The sequence below is a fragment of the Pseudophryne corroboree genome, chromosome 9, assembly GCF_028390025.1.
Source record: "Pseudophryne corroboree isolate aPseCor3 chromosome 9, aPseCor3.hap2, whole genome shotgun sequence".
In the NCBI taxonomy this organism is placed as follows: domain Eukaryota; kingdom Metazoa; phylum Chordata; class Amphibia; order Anura; family Myobatrachidae; genus Pseudophryne; species Pseudophryne corroboree.
Window position 1 is genome coordinate 285,682,361 of NC_086452.1, and position 17,379 is coordinate 285,699,739.

Below are 17,379 nucleotides of genomic sequence, written 5' to 3' on the forward strand. Positions count from 1 at the left end.
ACACCTTGAGTCTCTCCAGGGTGTGGGTGGTGGAGAGACCATCATCCATCAATTGATATGCTAATCGAAGTCCATGAAGATGCCAAGTCTCAAAAATCGCTTGAGGGTCACCCCATTGAAAATCACTATTATGTAATAACGGTGAGAATATTGTATGAATAAAGGACAATCCTAAACGTTTACGTGATATACGCCATGCCATACATGGAGTGCACAGCAGTGGGTTACCTTTAACCTTTATAGGAAGAGAAAGTGGAGAGGAGTGTAGAATGGAAATCAGAGAGCCCTTGATAAGAAAGCCTCATTCAGTATCCAAATTAACAAAGGCAGATGTTTCACCTATCCAGTCCAGTGCATATCTCAGATTAGAAGCTATTGCATAGTCTTGTATGTTGGAAAGATTGATACCTCCCAAGGATACTGGCTGTTGCAGTTTAAAAAGTGAAATGTGAGGACGTTTGCCTGCCCATATGAATTTGGATAAGGATCAATTGACAGTGGCAACATCTTTTTTATTCAATAAAAATGGCAGCATCTGGACTGGATATAGAAACCAAGGGAAAGAAATCATTTTAAATAAATGGCATCTCCCAATATACGATAACGGCAGATGTCTGCATTTTTCAAAATCTGTCAACATTTGAGTGACAAAGTGGGTATAATTAACAGTATATATATTGGTAGGATTACTGGGAAATCGTAAACCTAGATATAAGAGATGATCCTGGGCCCAATGAAAAGGAAAGCAGCTACCCCATCCAGATTTAGCCATAATATGTAAAACTAAAACTCCTGTTTTAGTAAACTTAATAGTGAAACCAGATATCAATTGAAAATCTGCCAAAACATGTTGTAAGGAGGGGAGGGCTTGTTTTGGATTACTAAAATACAAAAGCAGATCATCTGCAAAGGCCGATACTTTAATCTCCGAAATGCCTAATCTAACACCTTGCCACGTATTGTCCTTACAGAATACGCGAATCAATGGGTCAAGTGCCAAATTAAACAGTGGCGAGAGGGGACATCCTTGGTGGGTGTCTCTAGACAATGGGAAAGGTGACGAATTTAGTCCTTTAATAGTTAAATAAGCCATCAGATGTGAGTACAACATATTAAAAACACCAATAAATGCCGGGCCAAATTATTGGGCATGAAGTATACATGAAATATGCGACCAGGAAACCCTATCAAAAGCCTTGTCAGCATCTCAGCTGACAATGATGGCTTCTTTGTTGTTTAATTGATAACGATGCAACACCGCTACCAACATACGCACATTGTGGACCGAAGTTCTGCCCTTCACAAAGCCATTTTGAGCTGGGTGCAATATCCGAGGGAGAAAACTCTGCTTACGTTGCGCCAATAGTTTAGTAAAGAGTTTCAGGTCCTGATTTAATAGAGAAATGGGCCTATAGGACTGGGCCTGTGCAGGATCTTTGCCCAGTTTTGGGAATACTACAATACTAGCCTCAGTGAAGTTTGAGGGGGGTTGTTCTCCAGAAAGCAAGGAATTAAACAAAGTAACCATGTGGGGTAACAAATGATCTAAAAGGTGTTGATAGTATTCTGCTCCAAAACCACCAGGACCTGGGGATTTACTTCTAGCTAATGATTTGATCAAAAAAGATAATTCTACATCGGTTACTGGTGCAGTCAATAAATCTCTCTCCTCAGTAAGGATAGGCAATTCCGCCTTAGAAAGGAATTGGTCGCCTTCAGATGGATAATCAGGTGGAGAGGTATATAGCAGCTGGTAATAATCCCTGAAATAATTAAATATCTCAGACGGATAAGTAACTGGGGATCCATTTGAAGGGTCTATTTGCAATATACAAGAAGGGGCGTTATGGGAACGTACAAGGTTAGCAAGTAGTCTCCCCGACTTATTGCACCCATAATAATATTTACTACGCTGGACATCATGGGCAAATTGGGCCTGTTCAGTACATAAGGTATCATAAGAGAGTTTAGCATCTAAGTAATGTTGTCGAGAGGCTATAGAGCAGGGGTGGCCAACCAGTCAGAGACAAAGAGCCAAAAAATCTTGTTAGGTACATCAAAGAGCCGACATCAAGCCGAAGGCGAGTGTGCAAAAATGGGGTGTGACCTTGTGCCTGCTATAAAAGACAATGAAAATGGCAGATCCACATAAAATACATTGAAAAAGACACTTCCACATAAAATAATTGAAAAATCCAGATCCACATAAAATATATTGAAAAAGCCATATTCACATAATACACTTCAGCAACTCCATGTGTCACTCCAGCCAGCTCCCCCATGTGTCACTCCAGTCAGCCCCCCATTGTGTCTCTCCTGCCAGGATTCTCCTTTGTCACTCCAGTCAGCTCCCCATTGTGTCACTCTTACCAGCACTCTCCTGTGTCACTCCAGCCAGCTACCCCATGTGTCACTCTTACCAGCACCCTCCTGTGTCACTCCAGCCAGCTACCCCATGTGTCACTCTTACCAGCACCCTCCTGTGTCACTCCAGCCAGCTACCCCATGTGTCACTCTTACCAGCACCCTCCTGTGTCACTCCAGCCAGCTACCCCATGTGTCACTCTTACCAGCACCCTCCTGTGTCACTCCAGCCAGCTCCCCCATGTGTCACTCCAGTCAGCCCCCCATTGTGTCTCTCCTGCCAGGATTCTCCTTTGTCACTCCAGCCAGCTCCCCCTTGTGTCACTCTTACCAGCACCCTCCTGTGTCACTACAGCCAGCTACCCCATGTGTCACTCTTACCAGCACCCTCCTGTGTCACTCCAGCCAGCTACCCCATGTGTCACTCTTACCAGCACCCTCCTGTGTCACTCCAGCCAGCACCCTCCTTTATCACTACAGCCCAGTATCTGGCTCCCTCAGTTTTCAATCCCTGTTTTCAGGATCTGTTGTGGTCAGGTGACTGAGTGTCGGGAGCCACATTTGAATAAAGAAAGAGCCGCATGCGGCTCAAGAGCCACAGGTTGGCCACGGCTGCTATAGAGTCTGACTGCAACATGGCATCGTAAGCTGTCGTCAACAATTTACTGTGATCTTCAATAATTTTTGAAAGTTTTCTCCGTTTCCTGGTCACGTACCCATCACTTGACCTCTAATTACAGGCTTTGCCGCAGCCCAAAACAGCTGAATATCATCTAAATGACCTGCATTATCTTGTTCATAATTACAGAAAGCAGTTGTCAGGTGGTTACGAAAATCAGTAGACTTGGCAAGGTAGGCAGGGAATCTCCAATTATAAGAAGTAATCAGGGGATCTTTAACAGATAGGGTTACCCAAATCGGTGCATGGTCTGAAAGCGCAATGGGGCCTATACCTGAGTCCACTACCCTACTATACAGTGAGTCAGAAAGTAACCAAATATCTATGCGAGAAGAAGTATGATAGGGGTGAGAGTAAAAAGTATATTCCCGTGAAATTGGATGTTGGCATCTCCACGGATCACATAACTTTAAAGAATCTTTCAAAAAGGTCAACGAGGAGACATCTCCCTCCACCCCCCGACCAGAGGAACGATCCAGGCCCCTAGAGAGAACACAGTTAAAATCGCCACCAAGCAACAATTCTCCTTCCGCCCATTCCTTCAATTTTTAATATATAGTTGTAAAAAACGGTCTAGTCGAGCCTGTCGGTGCGTAAAGCGCCGCTAATGTATATAAGGAGCCCAGAAGTGATTGTTTTAGAAAAAGACAGTAACTGTCTGGATCAGGCCATGTATCTTTGATTGTGTATGGCAAGTGTTTCCTAAATAAGATCAAACCCCCCCCCCCCCCCCTACGTTTTGCAGTAAATGAAGCAGTTTTAAATTCTCCCACCCAGGGTCCCCTAAGGGTGTTAAGATCTTTTATATGATGAAGAGCGATAAAGAGATCGTCGGCACGCTGCTGGGGTTTGATGACTTTGTTAGTTGAAACGCATTGGTGTTTCCTGCGGCCCAGGACTCGGTGAAGGTAAAGCTTAATAGGGGAAGCTTCTTTATTACCCCTATACGCCTATTACTGTGCCTTCCACCGAAGGTCACTGAGGGTACGCATGCTAAGTCTTTTAATTGTAGACGTGTCTAAATAAACTTATATAAGTCTGCACTATGATTCCCCATTATTTGTCTTTCATGTACCATTTCTTGAGGACAGAGACAAAGAATTGAAAAACGGTGGGGCTGACTGAATACAAGTTTTATCACGTTTACCTTTTCTAATTGGTTGGAGGGCCCAGGATGAGACCAGATAAGAGAATTTACATTTGACTATCAAAAAAAATTTATTGGAAAAATCATTCTATTGGGACGTTGCTTCAAATTATTGGTCTGATCTTCTATAATTAAGGGAGATCAGTACAAGAACTGACTGTAGAATTTTTGAATATTAACTGTCTTTAAAATTGACCTCACTGAGACTTCTTTTGGATCTACTCTAAACGCTAAACCTAGATGGGTTTTACACGTATCGACATCTAACAGAGTGTCTTATACCCTCGATCAGTGCGCAGGAATTTTGTTTTTGTGTTTATATTGTGTTTTAGTGATTGGTGTAAGTCACGTTTGATTTTAGCAGCCTGATTTTAAGCAAGGAGCGCAGGTGATTATTTATTCTTTTATATCCCAGTGGGTCGCCTGTAAAAATGCAATATCCAGTTTAAAGCGTTTTAAATGTGACAATACTTTTCGTCTATTAATAGGGGAGTTTAATCCCTCCACATTCCAAGTGAGAAATTTTAAAGAGGATTGAGTCCTAGTGGAGCTGTCAGTGTGAGCAGCCATACTATCCAATACCTACTCTAGGCCACAAAATTATCATGAGTATGGTAAACAGTCGTATCCAGCGCGTCCCAGCGAGTGGGAGGGAAAAGTAATATGAGTACCCAGAGCATCTTGCCAAACCCGTACATAAATGCCACAAATCAAAAACAATAAACCAAACAATCAATATCCAAAACGTCTTATAACTTTCTGAACCCATGAGGGCAATCCGTCAGATTGCCGATATCTAGGATAATAATAGCAGGACCAGAGGAGACGGGATAGGAAAAGTGAGAGTAAAACATGGAATAACATAATATTAGCAATCCAACAGCGATGATAATGAAACAATAAAACAGTGTGAAACCATATATATAGCAAAATCTGCAGCAATGAAAGTAAAAAATAAAACTCAGTTGCAGTATAACTACATCTCACAATCAGCCACACTATGCCGGACAGAGTGAGATAGGTAATGGAGGCCGTGAAACTTAAAAGAAAACTGGAAGACCTGAATGTAAAAAGGGTGATGAGATAACAATACAAACAATACTACACATCTTCAATCTTCGTCTGATCTAAGTGTCGAGGATCCTGAGGAGAACGAGTCCACAAAGTTCTTGGCTGCCTGTGGCGAATCAAAGAAATGTGGTTTGCCCTTGTGAAAAACACAAAGTTTTGCAGGATACAATAATGAAAAGCGGCATCCCAAATCAAATAAATTCTTGCAGGTCGGGGCATATGCACATCGTCTCATAGCCACCAAGTATGAAAAGTCTTGAAATAATAATAGCTTTACACCATGGTAACGAAGATCAGCATGTTTACGATAAGCTTCCAGCAAATGCACTTTGTCGGCATAATTCAAGATCTGCAATATTACAGGGCGAGGGCGATCCCTAGTAGCCTGTCTATCAGGGCCCACCCGATGCACCCTTTCTACTAAGAACGATGAACCAGTCGGAACACAGCCCAATTCTTGTGGCAGCCACTCAGAAACCAGAGACATGAGGTCTGTATATTTGACGGATTCAGGAAGTCCGATAATGCGGACATTATTTCTACGATTTCTGTTCTCTAAATCTTCTAGTTTGTCCGCAATGGACAAGACTGATTTCTCCTGATCAGAGAGAGTGGCTTTAGCAGCTGTAAGCTCGTCTTCTAAATCTGATATGCGTTGTTCCGCTTCAGAGAGACTTTGATCGTGTTTCGTGAGTTGCATGAGTGCAGAATCGATAGAATCTTTAAGTGGTGCTAATTTCTGGTCCAAAAGTGAAGCGAGAAGGGTGGTCAGTTCTTGAGAGGTGAGAGAGCCAGCGACGGCAGGAGGAGCATCATCATAGGCTTGTTCTATATCAATGTCGCCGCGTCGATTTATGGGAGAGGCGGGTGATGCGGAAAATGGCGTGGCGCTGCTGCGACCCTTGCCCGTTTGGCCCCCCTTAGTGCCTCTGGCAGGCCTGGCCACTTACTTATCCATAATTAGCACAGTGGTGAAGAGAGGGAAATTTGTTGAAAGCAAATGTAGGTGAACTGTGTTATTCCTAAACTGAAGACTCCAAATAGCCTGGCCCGCCAACAGCTATCAGAGCCAGGGATGGCTTTATAGTGACCCCTATCCACTGCTCCCTGCACCCACCAACATCCAATACAAGCAGGTGGAGTAAAGTAGAGTAGGGGGTATCCGGCAGTCAGAGGCAGTACAGTCCCCAGGAGAGAATAACAGAGCCAGAAAGATAACAGAAGGGAGGGGGGTGTTACAGCTTACCATAGAAAATTGGTTGCAGCTGCATTTGGGAGTAGATGAGCACTGTCAGGGCTCTCAGCCGAGAGCCCCACCACTGGCTAGTGTTTGCAGCCTTCTGAGGCCCCCTCCGGGTTCTGGGGAGTCTCCGGATGTTAAAGCCCACCGGCCAGCGGGTGGATGAGGAGGTCCGGACCGAAGCTCTAAACTCAAGGCCGCGTCTCCTTCCCGTCAGGTAGGCCATGGCGTGCGGGAGCCGGTAACCGTGTCCCTCAGCTCCGTACATCCACTGATCGGCTGCCCGGAGTGTGCTGGCCCGCTAGTAGTGCGGGCACAGTGGTGTGACCTGCTGTGTCACCGCTCTAAGGATGTTACAGGGAGTCAGGCTCTGGAGCTCAGTGGCCGCACTTCTACCTTCTGTGCCCTCTAGGCCAAGAGTACGTATTTTAAAACTAGGAATGATATACACTTGTATGTTAAATTTGTATTATGACTCATGAGTATAGACTTAGAAATAGGAGAATGCAGGAATCTATATTAATTGTAAAATCTTCTCTTCACTCCTAATTAAAAGTCTCTGGGGGAGATGTACAGTATCAAACCTCAAAGAAAGCTAATGTTGAGAGAGATAAAGTTCCAACCATTCAGCTTCTACCTGCCATTTTAAGGCTATGTTTGAAAAATGTAAAAAACTGATTGGTTGGTACTGTTTTTTCTCTCCACTTTATCTTTCTTTATACATCTCCCCATGTATCTGTCCATGGTTGGCAATCAGAGGCAGAGCAGGTCCATCTCTCACGATGTCATGTGGTCTCCAGAAGCTGCATGCTGTTACTGAGGTAGGCTTGTGTGCTACGGATGATTTTTAATGCAAAGACAGCCCTGTTTACATACATTTCTAACTGCGATTTAAAATGACCATCATTTGTGAAATATTACAAAAATGTTTACCGTGAGAAGCTCATAGAGGACCAGCCCTCAAGTGACATATAATTCATGTGGCTGCAAGAATAAAAGCAAAGTGCTAGAAGACAAAAAGCAATAAAATATAGTTATATTCTGCTCCTAAAACTAGAGTCAGAAATATGCCACTCATTGGGTGGCCACAAAAGTTATTTTCTTTATAATTCTTTATATATAGATTTATAAAAAGCCGGAAAAGTCACATAGAGTAGGTGCTGACTTTGTATAAAATCTTATAATGTGGGCTATACTTGCCGACTTTTAATTTCTAGAGATCTAGATGACCTCTCCGGGGACAGATCAGTATTTTCACATCATTAGGCCCTTTCCCTGATGTAGCAACACCCCATGAATCATGGGTCCACAGGAAGGGGGCTGGGATAAAATGACGCAAAACGCATCAGTCCTGGCTCTTCTATACGGACCTGTGATTCCCGGTATTATCGTCCCATCCTGCCTGCTTCAGTAGGTAGTGGGCAGGGTCCAAGAGATCCACCCACTCTTGATCTCTGGACCTTCTGGGAGAGGTAGGTGTGCTATGGGATATACCAGGGCCGAAACTAGGATTTCTGTCACCCGGGGCAAGGCAGTCATTTGGCGCCCCCCCCCCCCCCCCCCCCACCAAATTAAAAATAAAATAAAAACATAAATAAATAAAATAATAAATACAAAACACAGAAAACCCCACAACTGTACACTTTGCCCTTTCAGACATCTTTCAACCATGAACGATGGCCCTTCTGACATAAATGTATATATATAGCAAGCGGATGGAGGCAGCACTCAGAGACTTTTCAATATTAAACGTGAACAAGTTTAATGGTGCATGTACGTTTCGGAACCGTAGCCCCGTCGGCTCAGAAACGTAGATGCACCATTAAACTTGTTCACGTTTAATATTGAAAAGTCTCTGAATGCCGCCTCCATCTGCTTGCTACATTGGGGGCTATTGTGTCCATGAGGAAGGCACCGTGAGCACATCAGCATTTGCAGCCGAGGGCCTGCTGGAGTGCCGGATCATTCTGTATGTATATATATATATATATATATATATATGCATATACATATATACATATACAGTATAATATATATACATATAGATACACATACTGTATATATAATATAAAATATATTTTATATATATAATATATATATATATATATATATATTAATGTGGGATACTGGTTTAAAAAAAATGTCACATGTCAGTGAGCCAGTCAGTGTATATTTATTAACTAAGTCCCCAGTACTCTGCAGCCAGTGGTCCACACTGTGGATGTAGCCGCCCGCCCGCAGCACGCACCTACTTTTTTTGCAGCCAGGATTTGCTATTTTAGCCGCGGCCGCCGGCGCCAGAGACTCCCGCCTCCAGCTCCGTGCTCTCTCTAGCCGGGTGCGCGCGTCACGCCACATGCACGTGCGCGTGCGGCGTCATGACGTCACATGCGCGATGTGCCTGCGCCCGCATCCCGGAACACAGACGAGCCGCGTCTAGTGCTGCTGGCTCCCTACAGCAGGTCAGTAGCTGTCGGGGAGCTAGCGGAAGCTAGTATTCAATTCATACAGGAGAACTGGGCTCATTAGCGCCCCCTACAGCCCAGCACCCGGGGCACGTGACCCCCTAGCCCCCCCCTAGTTTCGGCCCTGGATATACAATGACATACTGGGTACAAGGCTACTCAATAAACTTGTGCTAGTGTACATGTAGCAGTGAAATCGTTTTATAATAATATGAATAATAATAATTATGAAAAAAAAACTTTTAACATCTAAAGTGCAAATTACTAATAATCATTTATGACTCCAATAAAAAACAATGTGCAGAGAAATCAAACTAGAGTAAAATATGGCTATGCTAAGAGATTGGTTTCTTATTGTTACATGATCTTTGAGTGCTTTTAAACCTCGTATTTCAGTCACAGAGCAGAATATTAAAAATGCAAATCCCCAAATTTGTTCAGCCCACAACCTACATGCAACAAACAGAGGGGGTAATTCTGAGTTGATCGCAGCAGCAAATTTGCTAGCAGTTGGGCAAAACCATGTGCACTGCAGGGGGGGGAGGGGGGGGGCAGATGTAACATGTACAAAGAGAGTTAGATTTGGGTGGGTTATTTTGTTTTTATACAGGGTAAATACTGGCTGCTTTATTTTTACACTGCAATTTAGATTTGCACATGTTATATCTGCCCCACCTGCAGTGCACATGGGGGGTGATTCCGAGTTGTTTGCTCGCTAGCTGCTTTTGGTAGCATTGCACACGCTAAGCCGCCGATTACTGGGAGTGTATCTTAGCATAGCAGAATTGCGAACGAAAGCTTCGCTAATTTTCTCGTAACGATTACCCCGCAGTTTCTGAGTAGCTCCAGACTTACTCAGCCATTGCGACCAGCTCAGTCCTTTTCGTTCCTGGTTTGACGTCATAAATACACCCAGCGTTCGCCCAGCCACTCCCCCGTTTCTCTAGCCACTCCTGCGTTTTGGAACTCGAACGCCTGCGTTTTTCCGCACACTCCCATAAAACGTCCAGTTTCCACCCAGAAACACCCACTTCCTGTCAATCACACTACGATCACCACAGCGATGAAAAAGCTTTGCTATGCCGTGAGTAAAATACCTAACTTTTGTGTAAATTAACTAAGCGCATGCGCTTTGTGAACTTTGCGCATGCGAAGTTAGCGGATAATCGCAGTATAGCGAAAATCGGCAACGAGCGAACAACTCGGAATGACCACCATGGTTTTGCCCAACTGCTAACAAATTTGCTGCTGCGATCAACTCTGAATTAGGCCCAGAGGGTTCAGTATTTACACTTGTTATCTTGCTGTCTATAAATGTTATAGATTTTATTTTTAAAGACATGCAAAATGTATTTTCAATTCTGGAACTGCTGTTGTAATTTGTGTCAAGTAGCTTGAACAGTTTTATTGTGTTGAATTCATGAAGAGAAAATGGACTTGTGGCTTTTGATGCATTTTATGAGCAAACAAGGGTGAAAAATGCTTCCATATACTCAAGGGTCAAAGTTGGCCGGAACGGGGCGGAACTGTCAGTTGTATTGGGAGGCAGAACCAGTTCCGCCACCTCCAGACCACTTTGCCTGGCCATGGAGACTTTGCACAGGCAACACTGCCTGATAGGCTGATCCAGATGTTACTGTGGGCGGGCAGCACTAGACTTTGTCCCCTTCCTCCACAAGTACCCCTCTGATCGCGCTGGCGGCGGTGGGAATGAGATGATGCAGTGCTATCATTGCATGTATGTCTCTTCTGCCGCCCAAAGAGGATGAGCTGCCGGAGCCCCCTCACAGTGACAGGATGAACCATGCACAAGTAGAAAGAGGTAGGAAAGAGCTGCGCGGGGGAGGGTGGGGGATGAGCAACGAGTAACTGTGTGCTGGGAGCTGTGTGTGGAATTGTACATGCTGGGGGGGGAGCTGTGTTTGGGACTATGGGGTCTATTTATTAACATTATTTTTACTAAAATAATGTGAAAAGGGGTGTTTTCACACCCTTTGCACATTATAGTATCACCTGAATGTATTAAAGGGCATTTGGAGCAGTTTTCATGAAAAACTGCTCCAAACCCTTTTTTCACTTTTTTTTTAGTAACCCACATAGCATTCACCATACTTATAATGGGAAATGTGATGTGGCCAAATTTACAAAAAAAAAAAAAGTGAAAAAATACAGCAGTGTGCCCTGTGATAATCTCGCCAGCTCAGGCTGGCGAGTTCACAGGGCAGCACTGCGATGTGCACCCTTTTACCCAGCTTTCTCTGCCCCTGCCAGGGAGCAGGGACCTGGCAGAGTGATCAGCTATGTGTGGACACACAGGGCGGGTTGTACTAATGTACATCGCCGCCCATCGCCTCCCTGCGCCACGATGCTGATCGCATATGTACTAACATATGCGATCAGCATTGCGGAGGATAGCTCTTCCGATAAGAGCTGTCCTCCGCGATGCGCAGCGGCAGCCTGACTTCCGGGATTCGGCCCCAGAAGTCAGTCCGCGCATGCGCGGGGTGACGGGGGCGGCCGCAGGGCATGCTGGGAGGGATCCGATCGGATCCCTCACACAGCGCCGCGGAGAGAAGCCCATAGGCTTCTATGGACGCGGCGCTGTCCTGCCGGCCGGGGGTTAGTACATCAGGAAAATGCGGTAAACAGGGAGTTTACCGCATTTTCCGCTTAGTACATCCCGCCCACAAGCTGATCACAGTGTAAAAGTAAAAAAAAGTAAAAAAACAAACAAAAACATACTCACCTGTCCAGGTAGCCGGTGTCCGCTGCTCCGGTGAGTGCTGCCGGGCGTTGGGTCCCCCATATGCTGCACTGTGACCCTGGTGCAGTAAAGTGATGCTGCAAAACGGCAGCGCACTTTACAGCACTGCGGGTCACAGCGCAGTAGAAGGACCCGGCGCCCGGTAGCCTTCTGAGGCAGCGCGGACCGGCTCCCTGGACAGGTGAGTATATTGATCTTCTGGGGGGGGAGACCACGGTGCACAGGGGTAGTACGACGGGGGGGTCGGCCAGGCAGCGGTGGTAACGGTGATGTCGGCGGGGGCGGCGGATGCGCAGCAGGACAGCGGGGTATTTTTTACAAAAAATACCCGATGATGCTGCAAAGAGGCATCGCAGGGACAGAGCTTTACCGCAAGCTCTGTTCCTGCATACGATAATTGATACATCCCTGCGATGTAATCAATTATCGCAGTGCGAGTTGGGGTGATTTTATCACCTGTCATCTGCATCCTGGATGAGGATGGTGATAAATAGGCCCCTATATGTGCTGAGAGGTGGAAGATGTGTGTGGAATTATACATGCTGGGGGGGGGAGCTGTGTAAGGGACTACAGTATATGTGCTGGGAGAGGGGAGGTGTGTTTAGGACTATATGTGCTGGTGGAGCTGTGTATTGGATTATATGTGCTGGGGGGAGCTGTGTATGCGATTATACGTGCTGGGGGACACACCTGTGTGTGGGATTATACATGCTGGGGGAGGGGGGGAGCTGTGTTTGGGACTGTGTGCTGGGAAGGGGAAGATGTGTGTGGAATTATACATGCTGGGGGTGAGCAGCGTCAGGGACTATATGTGCTGGGAGAGGGGAGCTGTGTTTAGGACTATATGTGCTGGGGGAGCTGTGTATGGGATTATATGTGCTGTGGGAGCTGTGTATGGAATTTTACATGCTGGGGGGAGCTGTGTATGGGATAATATGTGCTGTGGGAGCTGTGTATGGGATTATACGTGCTGGGGGGGATCTGTGTGTGGGATTATACATGCCAAGGGTGGGCGGAGCTGTGTGTATTATATGTGCTGGGGGGAGCTGTATGTGGAATTATACATGCTAGGGGGGAGCTGTGTGTGGTATTATACGTTCTTAGGGTGGAGATGTGTGTGGGATTATACGTGCTGAGGGTGGGGGAAGCTGTGTGTGGTATTATATGTGCTGGTGGGAGCTTTATATGGGATTATGTGTGCTGGGGGGGAGCTGTGTGTGGTATTATATGTGCTGCTGGGGGGAGCTGTGTGTGGAATTATATGTTCTTGGGGGTAGCTGTATGTGGGATTATACATGCTGGGGGGAGCTGTGTGTGGTATTATACGTTCTGAGGGTGGAGATGTGTGTGGGATTATACGTCCTGAGGGTGGGGGAAGCTGTGTGTGGTATTATATGTGCTGGTGGGAGCTTTATGTGGGATTATGTGTGCTGGGGGGGAGCTGTGTGTGGTATTATATGTGCTGCTGGGGGGAGCTGTGTGTGGAATTATATGTTCTTGGGGGTAGCTGTATGTGGGATTATACATGCTGGGGGGAGCTGTGTGTGGTATTATACGTTCTGAGGGTGGAGATGTGTGTGGGATTATACGTCCTGAGGGTGGGGGAAGCTGTGTGTGGTATTATATGTGCTGGTGGGAGCTTTATGTGGGATTATGTGTGCTGGGGGGGAGCTGTGTGTGGTATTATATGTGCTGCTGGGGGGAGCTGTGTGTGGAATTATATGTTCTTGGGGGTAGCTGTATGTGGGATTATACATGCTGGGGGACTGTGTGTGGATTATACGTTCTGAGGGTGGAGCTGTGTGTGGGATTATATGTTCTGAGGGTGGAGCTGTGTGTGGATTATAAATTTTGAGGATGCTACCTTGGAAGCAGCATTGATAGTACTGTATGGTGATGCAGCAGGAGGGGTACTACAAGCAGATGCCTCCTGCTGTAGTAGTGATCTGACCTGCATTCTAGGATGCAGCATTGGGCTGGTTACATCACAGAGGCCAGGAAATTTCCATCCTACGTTGGAGATCTCTGGCCTCTTCCCACCCTCTAAATGGCAGCAAAACACCTCCATTTTCACAAACAGAAGCTGTCATCGCCCCCTCCTCACCCCCCAGATGGTAGCAGACTGTCAATCACTGACAGTCTGCTGCTGCTCTGCATCCTGTGTTGCAGGACCCATTCGAGCACACGCAGAATTGGTCCTGCACATGCGCCAAATTCAGAAAATCTGTACTGTGCAATGATGGGCCCAGTATATGCTGAGAACAACGCATTTCAAGATTCTCAGCTCTGCAACAGAATCATTTGCAGAGAGCATATACACTAGAGTGTGTATGTTAGAGTGCATATACACTAAAGGCCCATACACACTAGACAAGAAAGTAAAAAGATCTAGCTTAGAAGGCCAATCTGAGTGAGATCTTTTACTTTCTCGTCCAGTGTGTACACTCAATGTCGTTAACGATGCGCACTCCCGCGCATTGTTAATGACCCCCTCCCTCGTCTGAACATATTCAGATGAGGGAGGTCCTCGTTGCTGCAGATGGGTGTCAATCCCCCTGCCCCCCCACCATCGCTCCCTTTCCTGCTAGCTTTGGCAAGTGTGTATGCACTTGCCGAAGCCGGCACCCCGCTGCCGCCAATATCGACATCGGCGGGGATCGTATAGTGTGTATGGGGCTTAAGAGAAATAAAAGTATAGTGATGTGGCTAGATCATGCTATTAGTAAATTCTATAATCATATCATATCGAATTTGTACATAATACAGTAATGAAATATTTAATGAACTTTTTAAATTCATATAAATACAGATACAATACAAAATAAAAGTACAAAATGCAACACAAATTGAAATGTCCATTGTCTTCCCATTCAAAATTTAAGATGGGAATATTCTTAACTATCCAGTGTGCATGCAAATATCAATTACTGTAAAAAATGTGTGTAACAGGAGTAATACAAATATAATAAGATGGCGGCTGTTATTCATTTAGTTGTGTACTGCTCTCATCTCTGTCTTGTCAAGTCAGCACATTCTGGGGTGTTGGTTTATGCTTACTGAATATGTGCACGTTAGATAAGTACTAATGACTAATCAGGTTTCAGTTATATTTATACCCTAATAAGGGAAATTATATCCATTCTTTGTGTGTTTTGATATAAATATTGTGAGCAGGTTTGACTCTGGAGTCTTATAGGCCCTACACACTAGGCGATAATACTCAAGATATGAACGATCTCATTCATTAATGAATGAGATATCGTTCATATCTTTGAGTGTGGAGGCACCAGCGATGAACGAGGTGCGGCCCCATGCTCGTTCATCACTGGTGCCCTGTCACCTGTGCATGCAGGCCAATATGGACGATCTCGTCCATATTTGCCTGCACTTCTATGGAGCCGGGTGACAGGGGGAGTGAAGAAGCTTCAGTCCCCCCGCCGCCGGGTCGCCCGTCTGCCATATGTGTAGGGCCCTTAACTCCTGGATCCACACTGACTGCAGAAGTGCCAGGACTGATTTGACCATATCCAGCTTTTGATGTAAAGACAAGGCTCCTCGATACTAATTAAACTGATGTGATCGCTGCATGGAACATATTTACTACTCTGTTCCATCATTTGTAGCTAAGTAACTAATTAAACATTTATTATTTTTACTTATGTACTGTGTGGTCTCTATTTTGTCATTAATCTCCTGAGCCTTGAACCCGCTTAAAATAATGTGAATAAATGCAGCAACTGTAAGGAGGAGTATCGGTGTCGCAGAGTTTCCTCTCAGATAAGTATTGATCACCTTATGGTGTATTGATTGTATTTGATAATTCATTTTTTATTTTAATTTTTTCTTATTGTTCTTTCGGAAGGTAATAGGGAGTTTGTGGGTTTTTTTCTACTTATTGTACATTGAGTGTATTGGCTAGTTAGTTTTTATTTTCTTATTGTTCTTTCGGAAGGTAATAGGGAGTTCGTTTTTTAAACAGATGGGAGGGGCCATGATTGAGAGTCTCACTCAGTGCGTGTCGTGCAAGATGTAAGCGCACCTGGAGCAGCCGACCCAGGGCGAATACATATGCACAAGATGTGAGCGAACGGTTGCCCTGGAAGCACAGGTAACTGATCTAGAGCAAACCGTTACGCGACTGAAGGACATTCACAATCTCGAGCAAAGTTTAGATAGAATGGTGGAGGAGTTGCAGCAGGGGTCACTGGTAGATGAGGATAATCAGGTAGGCATTTGGGTCACTGTTAGAAGGAAGAAAAAGATTAGGAGGCACGACATCTCGGATCTATCAAACCCGAACAAATTTGCCCGATTGGACGAAGATTTGGTGGATGATAGCGACGAAATGACGGAGTCGGAGGAGACTGCTCCCTCTAGCAACCGGAGGAGTGGTCCCTCTGGCTCAGATGGGATGAAAGCTAGAGAGGTGCCCAGGCAGATGGTGGTGGTAGGGAACTCTATCATCAGTAAGGCAGACAGGGCAATCTGCTACTGGGATCGTGATCGCCGTATGGTCTGTTGTCTCCCGGGTGCTCGGGTACGGCACATCGCGGACCGGGTAGATAGATTATTGGGAGGGGCTGGGAAAGACCTGGTGGTCTTGGTGCACATTTTCACCAACGACAAAGTTAATGGTAGGTGGGATGTCCTTAAGAAAGACTATAGGGACTTAGGCCAGAAACTTAAAAAATGGACATCTAAGGTAATATTCTCTGATATTATACCAGTGCCACGCGCTGGCCCAGGGAGACAGAGGGAGATTAGGGAGGTAAATGTGTGGCTTAGGGACTGGTGGAGGAAAGAGGGGTTTGTGTTCTTGGAACACTGGGTGGACTTCTCAGTCAGGCGCCATCTTTTTTCTCGCGATGGATTGCACCTGAATGAGGAAGGGGCTGCGGTGCTGGGGGGAAGGATGGTTAGTAGGTTGGAGGAGCTTTTAAACTAGGAGCCGGGGGGAGGGAGAGACTATAGGTCATGCAGTGAGAATAGTAGGGATGGTGGTAGTGAGATACATGGGGGTGGAGAAGGGGGGAGCGAAAGTGCAGCCGGTAAGGGCATTTACATGGGTTCTAATTAGTGATGTGCACCGGACATTTTTCGGGTTTTGTGTTTTGGTTTTGGATTCGGTTCCGCGGCCGTGTTTTGGATTCGGACGCGTTTTGGCAAAATCTCCCTGAAATTTTTTCGGCGGATTCGGGTGTGTTTTGGATTCAGGTGTTTTTTTACAAACCCCCCTCAAAAACAGCTTAAATCATAGAATTTGGGGGTAATTTTGATCCCATAGTATTATTAACCTCAATAACCATAATTTCCACTCATTTCCAGTCTATTCTGAACACCTCACACCTCACAATATTATTTTTAGTCCTAAAACTTGCACCAAGGTCGTTGGATGACTAAGCTAAGCGACCCAAGTGGCCGACACAAACACCTGGCCCATCTAGGAGTGGCACTGCAGTGTCAGACAGGATGGCACTTCAAAAAATAGTTCCCAAACAGCACATGATGCAAAGAAAAAAAGAGGTGCACCAAGGTCGCTGGATGGCTAAGCTAAGCGACCCAAGTGGCCGACACAAACACCTGGCCCACCTAGGAGTGGCACTGCAGTTTTCTAGCGAGAGGATGAGTGCTTCCATCCTCATGTGAATC

General features: G+C 45.5%; 1 protein-coding gene and 1 long non-coding RNA gene across 3 annotated transcripts in view; one reads left to right on the plus strand and one right to left on the minus strand.

Annotated features, from left to right (window-relative positions):
• RBFOX2 (RNA binding fox-1 homolog 2) overlaps positions 1–17,379 on the minus strand; it is a 1,097,056-nt gene that overhangs the window by 828,883 nt on the left and 250,794 nt on the right. Inside the window, exon 2 of one of the 2 annotated variants that reach the window (XM_063940334.1) lies at positions 7,435–7,507. The exons of the other annotated variant lie outside the window; for it this stretch is intronic. The gene's annotated coding sequence lies outside the window, so the exon portion shown is untranslated. The remainder of the gene's footprint in view (positions 1–7,434; positions 7,508–17,379) is intronic. 2 annotated transcript variants of the gene reach the window in all.
• Positions 1–17,379, plus strand: part of LOC134958023 (uncharacterized) — a 291,797-nt gene that overhangs the window by 192,240 nt on the left and 82,178 nt on the right. The gene's annotated exons all lie outside the window — the stretch shown is intronic.